General features: G+C 40.0%; 1 protein-coding gene across 3 annotated transcripts in view; it reads right to left on the bottom strand.

Annotated features, from left to right (window-relative positions):
- The window catches only part of Trpc4 (transient receptor potential cation channel subfamily C member 4), a 165,324-nt gene extending 151,595 nt beyond the window's left edge, over positions 1-13,729 (bottom strand). For all 3 annotated transcript variants that reach the window (XM_028763575.1, XM_028763576.1, XM_028763580.1), the window contains exons 1-2: positions 13,528-13,729; positions 4,959-4,963 (exon numbers count right to left, since the gene is read on the bottom strand). The gene's annotated coding sequence lies outside the window, so the exon portion shown is untranslated. The remainder of the gene's footprint in view (positions 1-4,958; positions 4,964-13,527) is intronic.
- Positions 13,730-22,033: the final 8,304 nt, after the last annotated feature.

Raw genomic sequence — 22,033 nt, 5'->3', positions numbered from 1 at the left:
AGATGGTTGGTAAGCAACAAAAATGTGGTCCTTGTGCTTCTTATTTGTATTTAACGGAGGCTGGGAAGCTCTTAAGGCTGGGATGAAGGTGTCTGCTAATTTGGTGCATGACTGATATGGAAACTACGGTTTGCCCACACCATGGAATGACTGCTACTGAACAGTAATCTGTTGGGGATTGGGCTGAGCCCAGGCTCCCTCAAAGGCACTGATGGAAGGACAAAGAGAATGCTAGTTTTGTGTTTTTGCCCAGGAGCAGACTTGTCAAGGTCTGGTCTGAGGTTGGGGCCAGGGCTTCGAAGGAGGTAGTTTCAGCATCTGGAAACCTGACCCCCACCCCCAAGAAGAGACTGGGGTTATGTTTGATCTGCAAGGCACCTGAGATATCCTGTGTTCCTCTGGCATTGTTTGACTAGCTCAGTTCTGACTTCATCCCATCATAGAATAGCCTTCTGCTGACTCTGTACCATTTGCCCCTGCAAACTACATATAAAATGCTTTAGCTCTTAGCAAACTTGTTTGCATTAACCATCAGCCTGAGCAAGACTTCCTGATCCCAAACTTTCCTTTCTTCTTTATTTTTTCATCTTTCTCTGCAGGTCCAGGTCAATAAGCAACAGGTGCAGATAGCGCAGAGCTGATAGCCATGATGTTCCATTGGAAAGAAACCTGCATCTATCTGTATTGGGTTATCTGAGGTTTGTGTGCTGTTGACTACACAATGAGCACCTTTGGGTGGTAGTCCACATGGTTTCAAATGATTAAGGACCATTTTCAATCAAGACACCAAGTCGTGTGGTGATGATAAAGAACATTATAGACACAACCAACCAGCAAAGAGTCCAATCTGTAATTCTACATTGTCTTCTGGGAAGACCATCTAGAGGAGTTTCATTGAGTTTGACACATATCAAGCTAGAAGGAGCATGGAGGAGGATCCCTTAGTATACTCAGGTCTAGAATACTGGAATTCCCACACTCGACTCTTCCTACATCAGCACCGAGCTGAGGCCATGCAACAGAAAATGCAGTCATGGTCAAGGGAGGTTTAGGAAGACAGTATCCCTTTTGAACGATATTACATCTGTTGGTCACAGATCACAACTATAGTTTATATTTAAAACCAATCAGTCAATATACAAGCATGTCAATGACAATCCACATTATGAAAAGTGTAAACAGGATCTGATTCATTCAAATCACACTGAATACATGTAGCACATGTATTAATCAAATGTCTTAATAATAACATTGTTGATAGAAACAGGGTGGATAGCTGATAGGCAGATTTATAAAGTCACTTTTAACTGGCATTCAATACAGTGTTTGTTCTATCTGTGAAAACTCTTTCAGGAAATACATTGCATCAAGCCTTAACCAACTTACCACAAAGAAGAGTGATTGCTAGCACTTTCCCATTGTTTTTGTATTTATTTTAAAGGAAGTTTACTCATAATACAACAGGCTTGTACATCTCAATTCAATGACAGAGATCAAATTACTACTGCATTTATATTGTTTCTACTTTCTTTGTAGTTAACAGTGTGCCTGCTTTCCACAAGAGAGCTATTACTTAGAACTTAGAACTTCCAATTTATTTGTGATAGGTGAGCCTATCACATGGAACTTATTTAATGCACATGATCTTATTTAATGCAAAGTAGGTTCCAAGGGTTTTATGTTCTCAGTGTCAAAGAGTTGTTGACTTTTTAAACAGGGCATTACTTTTGCTACAATTACAAAAATAAATGGCAGATTAATGACCTTAAAAGTATCTATATTGTTGCTGTAGTCATCTCTATGGGTTGAATTATAAATTATTATCTTATCATCTGAATATTTTTCTTGTAGACATCTTAAAGTTTTGAACTAAGTCTCAAATATTGTAGGAAAATACCACACTTTTTGACTGTGCTGTGGTGATGGAATCATTTCTTCTGAAAACATTAGGAAAAGCAACATAACTGAAAACACAATTTCTGATTTACTAGGTTTTGAAGGTGCAACATCTTAGATGCAGGAAAACCTCACAAAGGGAAAGACATTTACAGAAGTTCTCCATGTCTTGGTGAGACACTAGATAAACAGGAGTGTTAAGCTCTGTGGGTTTTTGCTTAAAATACCTATTTAAATTTGAGACTTTTCAGTGAAGGAAAGAAGAAAAAACTGAAAAAAAAACTTAGGGGAGCAGTGAGTGATCAATTTCACAATGAGAAGATAACAACCAATTTCTCATTCTATTCTTTTCTAGGGGCCCAAGTGTTATTAAAAGCTTGGTCCTCAGCCAAGGGTATTATTAGTTAGGAGTAAAATCTTTAAGAGATGTCACCTAATGAGGTCCCTTTAAGTAATTGGGGCAATGCCCTTGAAGGAGTCTGTGGGGAGCTGGTCTCTTCCTGTTTCTCTTTGTTTCTCTTCTGGGACATGAGCTAAGCCTTGACACTGCCACCTGATTCTGCTGCAGTACTGACACAGGCCCAAACACCAGGACAGTCATTGGGTTGGAACCACTAAAACCCTGGCCCAAAATAACTCTTCTTTCTGAATTCATTGCCTGCATTTGCTACGCTAAGAGAAAGCGACTTACACAAGCCTGCACTGAAGAACTATCCCAAAATGCTCAGAAAACCTTCGTTCTAGAGAATGGAGTCAAACAGAACTGCAAAGTCCAAACACAAGCCTCTAGTCCTCTAAATTCATGGGCTACAATGACTCGCTTTCACAGAAGCTTCATTATAGGAGAAGATGAACTGCCCTCCCTAGAGAAGGGTGACACAGCTTCACAATTTTTAGGATACATATTGTCTTAGTTACTGTTTCTAATGCTGAGATGAAACACCATGACCAAAAGCAACTTGGGGAAGAAAGGATTTGTTTCATCTTAAGGCTCACAGTCCATCATTCAAGGACGTTAGGACAGAAACTCAAGGGAGGATGAGGCAGAGGCCATAGAGAAATGCCACTTACTGACTTGTTCCCATGGATTGCTCAGTCTAGTTTCTTGTAACTCCTAGGGCCACCAGCCCAAGGGTGGCACCACTTACCCTGAATTAGGCCTCTCACTTCTATGGGAAATCAAGAAAACACACCATAGGCTTGTCTACAAGCTGGGCTGATGGGTTCCTTCAGTTGAAGTTCTCCCTTTCAACATGACTATAGTTAGTATCAAGTTGACATAAAGCTAGCCAGCACATTGTCTGTGTACTACGTACATGCAGTACTCATGGAGGCCAAAAGAAGTCATTAGATGCCCTGGAACTAGAATTACAGATGGTGTGAGTCTCCATATGCATTCTGGGAACTGAACCCAAGTCCTCTACCAGAGCAGCAAGTGCTCTTAAGCACTGAATCATCGCTTCAGCCTCCTGCCATATCCATTTTATCTTAAAATAAAAAAGAAACATTCCATGACAATATACCTACATGTGACTTTGTTACTAGAGTTATCAATATTCATTTTGAAAAGCACATAAGATTCACGAATAGTCATAAAATAAGGAGAAACTTAAGTAGGATGCAAAAACATGAGTACCAGTAATAAAACACCCAAGAAACTAGTAGAACAGAAGGTACAACAAGAGTGTGGGGGAAATGTCATTTGGGAAAACAGAATGATAAAAATGTCCAGATAAAGACACATAGACCATAACTGTTAGAGATGCATTAAAAGGAGAATTGAAGGATATTAATAACATGCTGTGGAGTATAAAATTCTAGACATATGCATTTTGTGACTTTAACGGAGAAATAAATGATGACACAAAATTGTATATGAAGAAACAGCCCTGAGTTTTCAAACCCCATTGAAATGTATCAAATCACACTTTTAAATGTTCTGTAAGTTAAGCAGGAGAAATTCACAGTGTATCATTTTATAATTAAAAGCAATAAGCTGCTAGGGGCTGGGGAGAGTGCTCCGCAGTGACAAATATTAGCCGTTTTTGCAAGGACCTGGGTTCAGTTCCCGCACCCTCAGGTGCATTGCTCACAGCCATCTGCCACTCCAATTCCTGGAGCATGCGATGCCCTTTTCTGGCCTCTGGGACACTACATCTCTGGGACACTGCATGCCTGTGGTGCACAAACATACATGAAACAAGCACTCAGACATGAAAAGTCTTAAAAGATAAATAAAATTGAGCTGGGCGTGGTAGGCCAAGCCTTTAATCCCAGAATTTGAGAGGCAGAGGCAGACAGACTTTTGTGAGTTTGAGGCCAGCCTGGTCTACACAGTAAATTCCTAAACAGCCAGAGGTATACATAAAGAACCTTCCTCAAACAAAGAAACAAACAAAAACAGACAGACAAACACAAAAACTATAAAATATTAACGGAGAACATTTACAACTAAATAAAAGATTAAAATACCTTAAAATAAATAATTCAAAATTCCAACCGACTTCTCAACAGAAATGATTGAATCAAGTATGAATTGAAATCCATAAATGTGTGGGAAGAAAAAGAGTTTCCAGACCAGGACACTCTGACCAATTAAAATAACTTTCAATATGAAAGAGAAAATGTTTTTAAAAAGTCAATAATCAAAGCCAGAAAATTTACTGTCAGCATACACTAACAGATACACAAAATAGAACTCTTAACCCATGAGCGGAACCAGACAAGCACAAAGAAATGGTTGGGAAGAGGGGAGTCTGGAAGGAGTGTAAGGAGAGATGGTAGCAGCCATAAAAGCAAAATAAGAAACAAAATATATTAGTAGCTGCTTTTCCTTTTAACTATGTGTTTATTTGTGTGTGTGTGTATGTGTGTGTGTGTGTGCGCGCGTGTGTGTGCATTTATATCTATACACAACACACATTCAGGGGCCTATGGAGGTCAGAAGAGGGCAGCAAAGCCCATGAATCTGGAGATAGAGGCACTTTTCAGTTGTCAATGTGAGTGCTGGGAGCTGAACCTGGGTCTACTCTAAGAGCAGCCAGCGATTTTAACCACCAAGCCATCTCTTCAGCTCCAATAACTGTTTTTCAAAAACCAGAACTAATCTGTGCAGCTCAGACTTCTTTTACCATACAGAATATATGTGGATATTCAACAAAGAAAATGTATTTTCAAAAGATAAGCATAAGATTCTTCTAATTTATTTTACCTAGAGTAATGATAAAGAGAAAACAGCTCATTAAGCAGATATATATATTTTATATTTGTTAATTGTGTATTTATATTTCAAAAAATTGCCAACATTCATAGTGTTGCTGAGGATATCAAGGAAATAAATTTAATGTACTTATTGTATAAGTAGGAATTAAATTTTTAAAATTGTAAAACAAATGAACTATATGAAAAACATCAATATCAGTAATATATCAACATCAGAGGTCTATCAGGATGATTGTCCAACAGTTTTCTAGAGTTCATACATATGAAGCTTCATCCTATCACTATTTATGGAGAGGCCTGGCATGGCTGAGGTAGCAGAGAATCGACAATTAGGCTTGGCAACTCTGTGGTTTTCTCTAAGCATCTGAATCCCAGGACCAACTAGAAAAAGCCTCCCATCTATAGAGAGAAGACACACAGAGAATATGCAACAGACATGCAGTGTTACAGATGAGCCCAAAGTGCATGCAACCCTGAGGACAGCCACTGTCTCAGGCTCAATCGTACACTTATTTCACTGTGATCAAAATGATCCAACTAAATTCCACAACTCGCAAGAGCACTTACAAAAGGAGAAGAATGCAAACTGTGTTATGAATAGAAGAACTCGTTTGTCACTTTCAATATTTGACTCATAATCCTACCATATCCACAAGGTGGGAGGATCTTAGCCTGCCTCAAGATCTGTATAAGAAACGAACTCACCAACTGGAAAAACTTGCTTTAAGAAAACTGAAACCAATCCTGTCTTGGATCCATATATTTCTATGTCACCCGACAATGGGTCATTTCCAACACTCGATTTGTTTAGATTTTTCTCAATGAGTGATATGTTTTCTTTACAGATATTTATTATTTTATGAAAGACTGTTAATTTCAAATAGGTCTTTTGTATTTTGTGAATAATTATGATCACTATGCTAAAAGGGAGCAACTTTTGGCACACAATTATACCAAGTTTTCAACTACAGCAAATGGAAAAGCCCGAAGGAAAGTGCTTAAGCATTTTATCCAGTTCGTTTTCAAGTTCTGGTTTAGTGATTCACTGCAATGTACAGCCAAATTCAAGGCAGCTCTTACTTCTCAGGTTGAAGCTATTGATGTTTGCACACGATGGAAAGATATTTGTTGTAAGTACTGTTATGATGAAATACTTTCTCATTAAAGCACCTTTTATTCATGAAAGAGAAAATCATTTGCTGGCTCTCTTTGTTCCAGGAATGCAGCTCGGCTCACCGAGCGCCCAGGCACTGCAAATCAAAACATTAAGCTGTGAGGTTAAAATGAACCAGATAGACAAATAAGCCCGTCCCCTCTGCCAGCATTTCTATTTTACACAGCACATACAGAGAGGGCTAACTGTCAATGTTCCTTCTCCTTAATTTTAGAGGCCATTGGAGCCTCCTTTACAGGTGGGCACCCTGATTGCTCTGTATAAGATGCAGAAAAGAAAAACTCTGGTGTAATCAGGAGCCTATTCTTCACTACATTAAAAACCTCATTCACTATAGGCTTTTTATTTTTTAGTTAAATTTATTTATGCGTGTGTGTCTATGTGTGTTTGTTAGCACACACTACGACACGTATGCAGAAGATAACTTTTGCAGTCAGTTCCCTTTTGCTACCAGGTGGGTCTTAAGGAGACCATACAGGTAATCAGCCTTGGTAGCGAGTGCCTTTATTTGCTGAGCCTATCTCCCCAGTATTACTACGTGTGTGTGTGTGTGTGTGTGTGTGTGTCTGTGTGTGTGTCTGTGTGTCTGTGTATGGGCATGTGTGTGTGTACAAATACATAAATATATGAAGTGTGTATATGTTTATGCATTCCTATATATATATTGGGTCTTGTATATAGGTGAAATTCAACATAACCAGATGTGATTGTCCAAGTACTGTGGCTACAGAAGACCACCGGATGTGTGGCTTTCAGTGTGGTCATCAGGGTATCATCTTCCCTTCTTTTCAGCATGAGCAATGCTTTTGCCTAACAGGATGCTCAGAGGTATGACAATCCATAAGACACAGTGAGTGCTCCACCCTGTGACTAACGTGCACACACTAAGCCTCTGTGCTCATATCCCATCATATTTTGAGGATTCATACTGATAGGTGACCAGTTACTAAAGACAAATATATTAGAAGAATATTTAATATTTAATTCAAATATTAAAATTTAATCTCTGTCTTAAATATTTAACGGAAATACATTTAACACTCTTAACCTGTTGAGTAGAGCACCAGAGAAAAGGCAAAAATCAATCCTTACATATCGATTTATTTGACTCATTCAAAAAACACGAATATTGAACAGACCAACCCACTGATTCTGAAGGAAATGAATGTTGGTTTGTAACTTCAAAAGCTCAATGATATACAAGAAAAAAACAAAAATAAAACAAAACTCATACCACCTACAATAGCTCATCATGGCCTGTCAAATTTAGGACATGAACTTTCAACTTAATTTGCTAAATATAATCACGGACAAAGGCTGTGGCTTCTTTTGGTTCAAGCACGCATTCCTGAGAAATAGCTGTGTCTGGGCTCTTTCATGTCTAACTTCTCCCTCATAGCCCAGCGGAGTGGAAAACTTTAGGAATTCTGGCACAGCAACATATAAATCAAAGCACATTGGTGATCAGTTATAGGAATCCTGGGATGTGCTCCCTCCCCATAGCAACTAGGCGACTGAAAGCTAGATCCGTTGAATGATGGCTGGAAGATTATGTTTTAATGTAAGAAACTGCGTGGCATCCACCACACGCGTATGTAAGGGAAATGTTATTATAAGTTGGCTTCATTAAATACCTATGCTAAAAGTCATCTGTCACAAGCACGACACTGTGAAAACACATAAAATGAAAGCCCTGCTCAATTACAAAAGCAAAATACCTGTAGAAACCTCTGTTGCAAATCCACATACTTCCAAACACCATCTTCATTTCTTAAAGGTGTTTATTGTCTAGTTCCAAAGCAGGACTTGACATACCCGCAAGGCCTTTGCCTGGGTTTATACTTGAGCCATCAGGACCAAACTCCCAGAGTCAGTAATAAGGGTTCTGGGCCTTAACAAGGGAAAAGTTATTCTAGACATCAGGAACTCTACCAGAAAATTCACGATCCTACCTTCCACCTGCCTGCCTATTCAATTATTCGTTTACTAATAGGTACTAAATATGTAAGTGGGTAGTAGTTTTAGATTAATATTACATTCAAAGGTGTTATCTTTTAGTGCGTGTCAATAGATTTTGTACATAATCTTTCCATCTCAAAAGCATGCATCCACTTAGAAACACCACATCAAAGTACTAAAGATGTCTTCCCAACTGCTAAGCATCTTCTAGGGTATCAAATACCAAAGGTCATAAAGTAAGTAGTTAAAATTTCAGAAAAAATGAAGACAAAGCCACTTGTCTTGACACTCTATATAACATTGATAAATGGAATATAACTCTGGCATGTCGTAACCCGACTGTCTTTTCCAAGAAGGTATACGGTGAATAGTTAAGATATACTGAGGTTTGAGTGAACATTCACCTCAGAAGCTCTCTTCTTCTCCTTGATATTTGATAAAAAAATGTGTAACCTTGAGTTTTATTCATGGAAATAAACTCTCTTTTCCATGTGTATTATACTGAAGAACAAGGATGGAAACAGGGTGCCTGGGTGAGGTCTGGGGTCCTGCTAGAGTATGTGTGCAGCGTCTGCAAAGCCCTGGGTTCAATCCCAGCCTAATGAAAACAGAAAGGGCAGCATGAGAGAGCTAAGCAGCTCAGCTCCTGTTTGGCTTTAGGGATGTTGTTCTAACTCTACCTTGGTAAAAGGAACAGAGATTTATTCCCGTGTTACAGTATTTGGAAAAACAAAGAAATAAATTCTAGGAAAAATACAATTGGTTTTTAGGAAACAATTACAAATGTAATTGTTATTTTCAGGGTTTTTTTGTTTTTTTTTGTTGTTGTTGTTCTTTGTTTATTTGGTCTTTGGTTTCTTCAGTTTGTTTTCATTTTTGTTCTGTTGCTTTGTATGTGTGTGTGTATGTTTGTGTGTGTATGTGTGTATATGTGTATGCATGTGTGTGTATGTGTGTGTATATGTGTGTGCATGTGTGTGTGTGTTTCAGTTGTTGTTTTGTTTTGTCACATGCTGTCACTCTATAGCCTGGGCTGCTTTTGAACTCAAGATCCTTCTGCCTCAGCCCCTGCCTCCAAGTGCTTAGACTACAGGTTTGCACAGGATTTTTTTTTTTTCTTCAAGTCCCCGATCCACCATAGAGTTAAAATATGATGTCTCGGAAGTGCTTGTTTTCCAAATGGCTAAGAAGTGATCACAGTTCAAATTCAAAGTGGAAAGGAAGATAATGAACTCCTGGCACAGGTGCCCAGAACTATAGGCCCCTCCCTTCTTCCTCTCTACTGTCCTCTGTCTTATATACATTTCAATATTCCCTGTTATTGGCTCAAAGCATTATTTAGGGTAACTTTGTAACATACTTTAAAGGGGTAAGAGCAGGCTTCGGGCAGCACTTAAGTTAATGCCTGTCATTAATTTTACTGCAGTTACTACTTCCCAAAGAGAATGCTTTGTGCTAGATACTTTTATATTTGTATCTAAATTAATTTTACATGTATTTTAGTTTGGGGCATAAAGCTGTGCCCCCATATATTCTGTTGTATCTTAGGAAGCCATCACTCAGTGACACCAGGGTGTTATGCATAGCACAAGCTAATGTTGGAAAGAATACTGTGTAACGTTTGGCTACAATAACAGATCAAGTAGTCCGACTGCCATCCTTCCTATTCTATTTAAGCCGAACTCTCAGAATCATCACAGAGCTATTCAAAAGGTTTAACTACTTCATTGAATTTACCAAATAATTCAGGGAATAAGATAATTTTAAATCAATATATTTTCAATAAAAGTATTGTTACCTTTTGGTTTTCTAGATGACCTTTTCTCTCCCTAGATTAATTTCTCTGTCCCTCAGTTATTTGATGCTGTCATAGCTGTTATGTGAAAGCTCTCCACGATCAGGTCCAAACTTGTGCTCATTTTGAAAACACAGCCATGTTAGATCTGTCTGTGGTTTATAAATATATATATGTACTCCCAATTCTCTTGAAACGGTGGTGAAGTTGTGCATATGAAAGGATGAGAAAAGGAAAACTTGGGGAGACTAAAGTGAACCCTAAAGCCAATCATCCATAACAAGATGGAAATAAATATCCAAGTGCAGTTGGGTTAGACTGAAGGTTTATAGGGGATGAGAATGGACAGAGCACAGCCATGGGCTTCACCGTGTGTCCTCTCAACCTCAGATTTAGTAAGAGTTCATCGTAAGCTCATGGCGTTTGATGGGTATTAAATAAGTCAGTGAGGCCAGTTTCTAATTAGCCCTGACAACAGAATTTAGGAAATCAAGATGCACATTGTAATCTGATCTCATCACTGTCTGCCACTGATGATTTTAGAAGAAAATGTAACAGCCTGCAACTCTCCTTGCATTCAGCTTGTTTTAAAAAAGGACATTTTTTTTTTTAAAGAAAATATTTAGCCCTGTTTTGAGGTCCTGGTGACTGCTCTGTCATTCTTGCACATCCATCTTCATATACAAAACCTCTGATTTCTCTGTTGTTTATAAGCTTTATTATTGAGTACATGTATGCTTATCTTTATCATTGCCGGGGTATAGCCATTATGTAGAAGAGGGACCTCACCTTAATCTTCGGTTGATAAATAGAATGTTGATTAATTGAATCGACATGTTATTCTAGAGATTAAGCATGTAGGAATAAAATCAGAGTACATCTAAAAGCATACTTCGAGATTTTATTTTAATGCAGAGAGATAGCAAGCAGAGACTCTTACGAAGACTATTGCTTTTCATTGACTCTGGTTTAAAATATAGTAGGATAATGCCTGGATGATCACAAATGTTTATTATTTTGTATCATAAAAATAATGACTTTCAAAATACAATATGTATATAGTTTCTGCTTATCACCTTCAGTTCAGGAACCTCGACATTTAAGGCTGATTACTGCAAGCAAAGTTTTAATGTCATGTACTTCATGCAGATACCAGTAGCTAGGACCATCGAGCACTGAGAAACAGCCCATCAGCCTTAAGTTACATTATATATATTACATTACGTTACAGCCTGAAATGACACAATAGTTTATAAACCGTGTTGTGTTTCTGTCCTCAGGATGTCGGTACTGGACCAGGCAGGTTTTTAGCTCTTTGGGTGGATGTGGTTCTTCAAGTTTGAAGCATATACACTAAACAAGAATGAGCTTCAAAGGTTCACTAAGCAGAAAGAATAAGCAGACAGTTCCCATGGATCCAAGTCTTTATAAAGTATTCAGGTTCTACTCTGTGAAAAGCTATCTGGCCTGTGAGGACTTGGTTCATTGAAATAGCCGCTTTACACATCCCATTGGCCCTTTTGATCTTGGCCTTCCAGAATAAATGTGACACAAATATAAGTAATGAAAGTTTTTTTTTAAAAAAATTGAAGCTTGTAAATCTAGTTCCTCTCATATCTCTGAGAATGACTGTAAAGAGAAAAGCCGAAATATACTTTATTTCTTAAGATCAGAATCTCACAAAGGCCATCCGTGCTTGGTAGGTTCAGCTAAGAGATGTTTGCTTCATGTCCAGCTTAGATAGTTGATGCTTTGGTTGAATGTGAATGTTCCTTCCAGATCAAACTGATACTTTTCTAAGTTCACGATTGCAAATCTTTTCCTCATAACAGATCCACTCAAAGGAATATGAGGCAACTCTGTTGTATCCCTTTCACCAACCTGTTAGGTTTTGGTCTCTTTGCCTTTCTCGGCATAAATCTCTCTCTCTTCCTCCTTCTCCCACCATCAGTGTAAAGATTCCGATCAAAGTTCAGCCTGGGCAAAGCTGCTCACTACAGTCTTACTCAGAAACCATGCCGGTACACTCTCCCTCCCTCTCTGTCCTACCGTTTATTAATCCAAGATACCCACATAGCCTTTGATGCTCAATTACCTTGCCCTGGTGGACTGATTTGATTGATCCCTGTAAACCACCGCACCGATTCACGGAGATTGTAAAGACCTTCATTCACTTTAACCATGTTAAACTTAATTTTGATCCTAATTCTGAAAATCGGACAGAATTACCCCTATATCTTACTACTTTGTTTCCTTTAAGAACTTGATGTTTCCTGGTTTACTGTCCAGATGAACAGAAGTAGGCGTTACAAATATAACTTTAAATAGCAAATCGTAGCACCGTTAACATAAACGCCAACTCCTACTCTCGGTGTCTGAGTCTTTTAAAAATCCTCTGCTAAATCTTTTATTCTTAAGGATTTTTTAAAAAGTATTTTGCATTGTGATAACTACGATAGAAAAGCCAGCAAGTCTATGAGCCTCGGTGGTTTATTTTATCACAGTTTTCCAAATCTGTTCGAAGATTTCATTTTAAAGGCACAGTGAAAGCTTTTTCTCTCTCTTCCCACTCGTTTGGCTTGGTAGCTTACTCCCTCCGTAACTTGATAACATTTTATAGCAGCCAGCGGTATTTAATGATAGTGCTCCCCTGAGAACAAACCCTGTCAACAGGGACACACCACAGTGGCTGGAGAACACTGGACACAGCGACAAGGTCTTTGGTCCCTCTGCCCAGCTCCCCCCACCCCATGTCTCTATCTCTCTCTGTCTCTCTCGGGAGTCACAAAAGGCAGTTTGCAGCTGGAAACAACAAGTTGCGCCATGGATTCAAGCGATCTACTCAAGTAGCAAGCAGAGTCCCTGACTCAGCTGGAATCTCGGTTGCCAGGCGAATTAGGAACCTCCAAACCTGGTCCAACCACACGCTTAAAAGTGCTTTTTCTGCTTGACAGAAGGAAAGTGACGCAGAGGGGAATGGACCCACTGAACAGCGGTCGCTGTCCTCCCTTCGTGTCCTCAGCCTGTTGGAGAGTCGTAGGGCTCACTGAACGTACCCAAGGACCATGTAATTTCCATCTTCTCCAAACGCACGGGAGGCTGGACACAGCACCAAGCTCCCTAGCACCTTGGGCATAAGGGCTGATCCTTTGTTTACCAAGTAAATCACACCAGGGGTTCGCTCTTCGCCCTTACCCTTGCCTCACAACCCGATGCAGACAGATCCTGGGAGCACTCCCAAACTCCCCCTCATCCCATCTCATCCAAAGAAAGCGAAAACCTTTCCCCCGAATCTTAAAAATAAAAACCTAAAAAATAAAAGAGAACCTTAAAATGCTGCTGCACCCTGGTGACTCGCATAACCCCCCAGGGATACCAGCTTCCTAGGAGGGAGCCTGCTTCCCAGTCGGCTTGGGAAACTTAATCAGTATCCCAGATGTGAGGCCAGCATCTGGAGCGCGGAGACTGCACCCTCTCTTACCCGCAAAGTTGCAATCTGGTGGCTGAAGTGACCGCGGTGGGCTCTGCGGGCGCACAGCACCAGTGCTGTGCCTGGTGCTAATGCAGCTGGTCAGTTCCGATGGGGTTTCCGTAGTCGCTGCCGAGTTTTTTGGAGCATTCCAAGGGGGAAAAAACCCGCACGAAACCAGAACCCACGCAGCTGGCACAGAACTGGGCGGAGTGAGGATGCTGGAGAGCCAGAGCAGGGGCGCGGGGGAGGGGCGGCCCAGGAGGGGGCGGGGTGCCCAGGACGACAGCCTCGCCCACCCGGCACTGATGCTCTCCCCACCCACACCCCCAGAAAAGTTGTGTTCCCAAGGTGGCCAAAGAGCAGCCTGGAGGACCTCCCACACCCATCCAGGGTCTGCCCGAATGGATGCGCGTCCCACGCACCTCCCCAAGAGCGGGTATAAAGGACGCACAAGCGCCACCCGGGGAGCATCACTCCAGGTCAGTCAGCGAGCATGGTGGCTTGCCACATGTCCGCTTATCACTCAGCTAAGCCGGTGGTCAGGACAGACCCCGAGGTCTTGGATGGTTGGCATACACAGATCCGGGCTTCGGTGTAACCTAGAAGGGGTGCAAAACTTCACTTGTCAACCCGACCCAACCCTGGATAGCCCTGTTCCCACCATAGTAAGCAAACACCCGTGCAGCTGGTCAAGGGATTGGGACAAATTGTCTCTCCCCCTACCCAGCCCTGGCAACTCTTGTAGATGCCCTGGACTCCTGGCACCCCCTCTCCTGTCCTCAAGGTGTCACACTTCCCTTGCTAGTGCAGGGATGTGCTTGCCACTACTGTCAACAATCCAGACAGTGGCAATAAATAAATGATAAGCCCCAGCGTCCCATCCACTCCTACCTGGCTCTCTCCAAACAGCTGGCACAGGAAATCAAGTTTCCCACATATTTAATCCCAAATCGTGAGCCAGCCTAGGAGCTGGAGGTCCTGGTGGCTGCAGATGGGCATGCCTTGATTGGTCATGATCTCAAGACCAAGGGAAAAGCTTGGCAGTGCTTTTGCCAAAAGGCTTCAGAGATGCCCTCCTATGTCTCTTCTCAGGTTTTTTTTTTTTTCTTTTCAGAGCACAGGCAGTGGTGAGCTCCCCCTTCACCTGTAGCATCCCAGCCACTAGATTTGATTGACTCCCTTTCTGTTCCGTGTTTCTGAACATCAGATGAGTCGTGGTGGTTCTTTGTTTTGTTTTGTTGTTTTTGTTTTTTAAGGGTAACTGCAGACAGAGTAAGTAGGATTTGTTGACTTTAGAGTGTATTCTTTGGAGTGAAGGGCCGGGTATTTTGTTTTGTTGTTCTTCTCAAAATGCTGTTTGCAAATTGTCAAGTTTTCTTTTTCCCTAGGTAAATGCTCCTCTCATAGGTCAGCCTGACCCCTATTCTGATTATGGGGGAGCCCAGCCCACAGTCCATCCCACAAAATACCGCCCGGAATCCCTTTTCCAGATCTCCACAGACATGTGTCAACATTTTTCAAAGGTAGTTTTCTTGTCTTAGCATTAAACACTGAATTTTACAAAATATGCAAAACACATCTCTCTGTAGACATGGCAATGAACTTTACAATAAATCTAAACCTACTTTCTACTGAATAAGAGGAAAGACACACATCGACATCTGTTTTACGCGGTGCAACTGAAACTATTTTTTTTCACAAAACCTGTTTTCTGAATGATCAGTAAATGTATAAAAAACCAAACCTAGAGCTGACATTGATTGAAAGAATGTTTCTACTAAACTTCAGGCTGCCATGAGTGTAGTCCTCGGGACACATTTAAGGATGTTTGGAAAGGAACACCAGCACTTGAGATTATCCACACACCCCTCTTAGGGCTCCTTCTTCTTCATAGCAGATACCGTTCTTATCATGATATCAGAGACAGATATTTTTTAAAGTCTTCCCTAATTTGTTATTTTTCCCAGAAGAAAGGTGGATGTGAGTCCACAATAAGAACAAAATAGAAAAGAAGAAGGAGGAGGAGGGGGGAAGGGGAGGAAGAGGAGGGGGAGGAGGAGAGGCAGGATTGGGAGGAGGAAAGCAAAAGCTTGAGGACCATAAAATGCACATCAGCATCAGCGTTTGCTCCTACCAGACTGTGCTCCCTTGGAAGGACGAGCTATAGATCACAAACCCTCCTCACCAACAGCAAGTGTGATTATGGATTGCATGAGCTGTACCTGTGATACACGAAACGACCTGTAATTATACAAAAAAAGGTAAAGTCTATTTAAACAGTATAGTGAGGTGAATATTATTACCCGTTGAATGACTCTTTCAGTTGCAAACAGAGTGACAGTGTTTTAAGAGACCTCTAAGTCCTTAAACTGCAAGACAGTGGGGCCAAAGGACTCTACACTCAAATCGATTTGTTTATTTGGAGTTTAGGTTTAGTGCTTGATTCAAGGAAAGAAGAAAGTACTTTTGTTTTGAAATTAGCAACAGAAAATAAACCAAGGAATGACAGCTTAAGGCAGTCACCTCTAGTGTCTATTCACAGTCAAAATAGATCATGAAATTGGGATAGCCATTGTTTGAGGAAAGGAATTTTTAACCTCTAAAGCTTCCGTTTTCTCTTCAGAATGTGAGCAATTCTTTCTTTCAAAAGGGTAGAAGAAAGAGGCAAAGTTACAGGCATGGAGTTTTGGAAAATTTACTTCTTCCAAGGAGCATTGTCATGGTTTTCTGTGATAGTGAGACATCCATGAAGAATGCCATTACCATGGATGTACAGTCAATCTCTCTCTCTCTCTCTCTCTCTCTCTCTCTCTCTCTCCATATTTATATATATATACATACATATATATATATATGCCATTTATCATGCATGTATAGTCAACTTTTCTCTCTCTCTCTCATATATATATATATATATATATATATATATATATATATATATGATTTTCTTCCAAAAGTGATTTTTCTAATCAATCATTATACAATTCTATGAAGAAACTTTTTTTAAGTCATGAAAATGCAAATTGTTTTGATACCTTTGATTCCTTGTTTTGATACTTTTATTCCTTATGAGAAAACACTGGCAAAATATTTGACAAATTATTTATTTAAATTTATTACATTTAAATTGATGTTTACCTATGTGTATATATGTTTACCATGTGAGTCTCAAAACTTTCTGGGAAGGTCACAGGAGAGCATGGAATCTCCTGGAACTGGAGTTACAGATGGTTATGAGTCACCACTTGGTTGCTGGGAACAAAACCTGGATCCTCTGGAAGAGTAGCCAGTGATCTTACCCATTGACTCATCTTTGCAGCCCTGACAATGTGTGTGTGTGTGTGTGTGTGTGTGTGTGTGTGTGTGTGTGTACGCATCTGAGTATATTTTTCAGGTGCATATTAAGGGAGCCATGGGTCAACTTGCAGGAGTATCATACAGAAAGCTTGTTTGGGGAAACTTAGGGAACCATCACCACAGAGCATGTACTTACTGTTATGTTCCCTGTTATTTTTTACTTACTTTCATAGATTTCTGGAGGGGATGCATTTCTATTTGGTGCATTGATTATCAAAAAAAGGAGCGTTATATATTAATATTTTATTCTTTGTTTATGTTTGTGAATTTATCTTTGCTCCATAGTGATAGCTCTTAATACATTAATGAATTAATGTTTGCCTATATATATTTATTTGAATGCAGCTCTGCAGACTCTCTATAGAAACAATTGTTTACCACTGCATCCCAGCCTTATGATTCATCCCCTGAGGTACAAGTACCAGTCTTTACTCTACTCTGGAGATACATGATGACCTACAGTTCACTTTTATTTTCTATTCTTCACACAATCTCCTGCTTATCTATGGTCTAGTGATTACAATATCTGCTGATACCTAGAATGGTAGTGTGTAATAGACTACCATTGTGTAATAGAGGGATCAGAGGGAGATATTTCTGAGGATATTGGGTGTATACTAACAGAGATGGATGCACTGTTTTTAATAAGAAATCTGGACTCTTCCACTAAGGCAGGATCACTCACCTCCACAGTCCCTGTCGAGATGCACTGGTCTGGATTAGATTTATTGTACAAATTATCTTGCAATGTTCAAGTCTGTAGATGCTAATTAATTAAATAAATGGCAATATTAAAGAAATCTTTCTCTGAGGTAGATTTGTAGAAATTTAAGAGAAATTGTAAAAATGTTATTAAGATAGATTATAATTTAGGTTGGGACATTTTATCTGAATTAATTATGAGACGATAATTGAATTTTTAAAGAAAAACTATTATTGTTTAAAGAAAATTATTTCCCTTACCTACTGTATACCACAGTTTAATTGATTCCGTACTCAAATCTTTATTGAAGAAGTATTAGGAATAAAAACAAGGCTTCTTGCACGATAGCTAACTGCATAACAACCAAGTTTATATCCTTGTCAATTAATTTAAATGTTTTAAATAAAATTATAAGTTAATTGTTTTCAGGAGTGGAAGGTTAATTTTAGTTCATGATTTAAGAATGTACTTCATCATTGAGGAGAGCATGGTGTCAGGATTAGCTTTCTGATGTGAGGGGGATGGTCACAGTGTGTCCACTGTCAGAAAGCAGAGAAAAGAATTCTGGTACCCAGCTCCCATTCTTCTCATTTAAAAACTGATTCATTCTTTGATTATTTCATATGTGTGTACATTTTAGCTTCTTTTCTATCGTAATAAACGGGTGTAATAAACAAATTGGCTTACTCATTCTGACTAAAGTCCATCGCTGAGGGAAGACAGTGCAGTAACTCAAGGCAGGAACCTAGAGGCAGGAACTGAAGCAGAGGCCGTGGAGGAGTGCTGCTTCCTAGATTGCTCTCCATGGCTTCCTCAGCCTGCTTTCTTATACAACTCAGAACCACATGCCCAGAGGTTTCTCACACACACACACACACACACACACATACACACACACACACACAATGAGTTGGGTCCTCCTATACTAATCATTCATCAAGAAAATGCACCCACAGACTTGTCTACATGCAACTCTGATAGATAAACTATAAACTTTCTCCACTGGGATTGTTGCTCCCAGACAACAGCCAGGACAGTATGTAATATGTAATACATACAGATCATATTCTCCCCCATTACCCTCTCTTATCATTCCTCTCACTCCTGCTCCATCTTACCATAACCCTCATGCTGTTCCTTTATGACCTATCAGCTTTCATGAAGGTTGCCTACATGAGCATGGGTGAGAGGTTATTTATTGGAACATTAGCAGCACACCAATAGCTTCCTGATTGAAGAAAATTATCCTCTCTGTCCCAGCAACCATTAATGACTGACAATCACTTTCCAGAGGATGCTAGGACTATCTGGGCAATTCCCATGCTTATGCTTATAGAATATTAATGATCCAATGTATAGGCCTTGTGCAAATAACCACGACTACTGTGAGCTCATTATATAATAGCTGTATCAGGTCTAGAAGACAGCATTCCATAGCTCTTTAGATCATGTGGTTCTTATATGCATTCTGCCTCCTCTTATCTGATTCTCCCTGAGGCCAGGTGCTGGTGCTGGTGGGTAATCTCGATATCGTTGCTAGAATTTCGAACCCCAATGAGCCCATATAATAAAACACACAGTCCAGTTATAATTGCAAGCTATATGCCTAGATTCGGCAGACCTAACACTGTACTAACTTACTCCCCAGCTATAAGACCCTTTGCTACTTGAGGTTTCTCCTGGCCACATGGTTCTGGCCAATCACAGCTTCATCCTCCTCATCCTCTTCCCTCTCTTCTTCCCCTCTTTTCTCCTCTCAGCCTGCCCCACTCTCAAACCTCCAGTCCCATGTTTCCCCTACACTGCCCAATCATAAACTCTAGCCTTTATTGACCAGTTAAAATGGAAGGAGGTTCACATTCGATCTCCTGAGTATAGGATGGACTGGAATCCCTCTTGAGAAAGCAGAATTAATATCAGAATACAGACAGCATCAGGCCAACCCACACTATGATCCAGACATTTTGGGACTGAACACTCAACAGTCACTTATTCTTAGCATTTGACCAGTCATGAGCCTCTGTGTTAACCACTGTATAGAGAAGCTTCTCTGGCCAAGGTTGGGAGCAGTACAAACCTGTGGGTATAAACATATGGAGACCACAGCTTGACATTGTTCTAAAGCCTCTGAGCTCTACAGTCACGCAGGCAGTTGCAACTGGCTGAGCTGCATGTGTTTGGATGTAATACATAAGTTTTCTACTTCAGTATATTCATTTGTGATTTTAAAATATGAAGATATCTCTCTAATAAGACTGTTATAGAAATACTAGCCATAATTACAAATTGGTGTGTGTGCCTTGCTATAGTCACAGTTAGCCTGAGCATCACGCGTGGCTTTGCAAGCTCTTACATCAGGATGTACTTACTTTCTGGGTTTTTGGAAGGTGAAGATGTTTCCTAAGAAAATGTTATCACAAGATGTGGCCTATTCAAAAATATTTAAGACTTATTTTGATTGAGTCTTTGCAAAATGTTAGTACAGGCCAATAGAGTGAGGCTTTCCGTTTTCCACTACGAATTTAAGCAGAGAGATGAACAAATTCAAAGAGCTCCAAGCTGTCCAAGCAATTCAGTCCTGCACCTTATTTCTCCTAACTCTTCAGTGTGGAACCACTTAATTTATTTGAAACTAACACTGGGGCTTCAACATTCACACACACATTTGTCCCGAGAATAAAGAAACCCAGGTCTTATCTTTCCTGAGTTCTCGGTCCTGTAAGGATTTTTCCTCTCCTTTTCTGCAGTATCCACGAGTGTATGCTGTAGAATTAGAATAGAAGGTTCAAATTTTGACTTTACTCCCTTCTATAAAAGGGATCTTGGACTTTAACTATTCTGTGACTCGGAGGTTTCATTTTTGCAAATGGCTATGCCAACTTGCCTGGAAAATCTCAGAAAACAAGATACTGGTCATCATGTATACACCCAAATGCTATAGTTTGCATGTTAGCAAAATTGATCTTTCATTGAAGAAGACAGAGAAAATTAATCTATTTACCAAGAGGGGTGTGTACATCCTTTTGTATGGTTTAAGGTAAACATAGAGAGTCAACTGTTGACAGTGACACTGAACTCTCCCTGGTATCACATATGGCTGAATGTGTGGGGCAAACCTGTTCGCCATGGCGGAATTCATTTGTTTATTTCTGATCCAAAAGCTGCAAAATTTCTCCTTGACAATTAAGCATGCTTTCAAAGGAAGGCATCTTCCCAGCACTTCGAGTGTGTCCCACACCCCTGAGCATTTTTACCTCAAAGAAAGTTCAGTTTCTCTTTTGAATTAATCAAAATGATGCTTGATGACACCCGTCTGTAACGAACACGTCCAAGTTTTCCTAACCACATCCTGATTTTAAAGCTCAAGATTTTGTAGTCCTCAGGCTGGAGAGATGTCGATGCCTAGGAGGGCCTACTGGCCTTGCAGAGGACCTTAGTTCTCTTCCCAGCACCCACACCAGGCAGCTCACAATTGCCTATATCCTAGCTCCAGGGGATCCAGTACCTTCTTTAGGCCTTTGCAAGCATCCACTCAGGAAACTCCTTGGTCCTTGGCAGATGTAGACAGCTGAGCACCTTCCTGCTTTGTCAAGAACCCATCCTAATGTTCTTCTCTAGCTTCTGTTTACTTCCTTTTAAAACACCTTCCATAGCAGTAGCTTCAGACTTTCTAACTATTCCTAGAATATAAAGCCTTCCAGTTGTAAAAGGCCAGAGGAGCAAGTACAATTCTTAGTCTACAATGAACAATTAAGAAAAAACATGGCAACTCCATCTACAATATGAAATCCAACTTTTCTTCATATTAAATCAGAAAAAAATCTGCCTTCAACTAGAATATGAAACATGAAGATTTGGCAGGCAAGATGGATCAGTGGGTAAAAGGGCTTCTTGCTCAAACTTGACAACTTGGGTTTGATCCCAGAATCCCGTGGTAAAGAAAAGAACAGAGTCATAAATGTTTCCTCTTGCCTTGCAATGTGAGCCATGGGGGCCTTGTGCTCTCTCTCTCTCTCTCTCTCTCTCTCTCTCTCTCTCTCTCTCTCTCTGTGTGTGTGTGTGTGTGTGTGTATGTGTGTGTGTGTACATACACTAAACACACAGTAATATTTTTAAAGTAAAAACTAGGTATTTTTAAATTCAAGACATACTTAAAAGCTATCTACTTGGAATATTTAGCTTATGCGCTTCCCTAGCAATACGTTGACAAATAATATAGTGTATTTAGAAACATAGATTGTCTGCTCTCTCATTTAATGGAGCAATTTAATTCAGGTCCCTCATCTGCAATTTCAAAATCCATTCCTTACCATCATTAGAAATCTTATTGAGTCACATAACCAAGCTTTACTTACAAAGAAATTTATTTTCATTTCTGGTAATATAGTTATCCCATAACACCCCTGCACACTTACTTTGCGAGTACATTATTAAAAATAACTACACATTTCTGTT

This window comes from Grammomys surdaster, unplaced genomic scaffold (assembly GCF_004785775.1).
Source record: "Grammomys surdaster isolate TR1022 unplaced genomic scaffold, NIH_TR_1.0 139, whole genome shotgun sequence".
Classification (NCBI taxonomy): Eukaryota; Metazoa; Chordata; class Mammalia; order Rodentia; family Muridae; genus Grammomys; species Grammomys surdaster.
The sequence above is the reverse complement of the archived record's forward strand: the minus strand, read 5'-3'. Positions and strand labels throughout refer to the sequence as shown.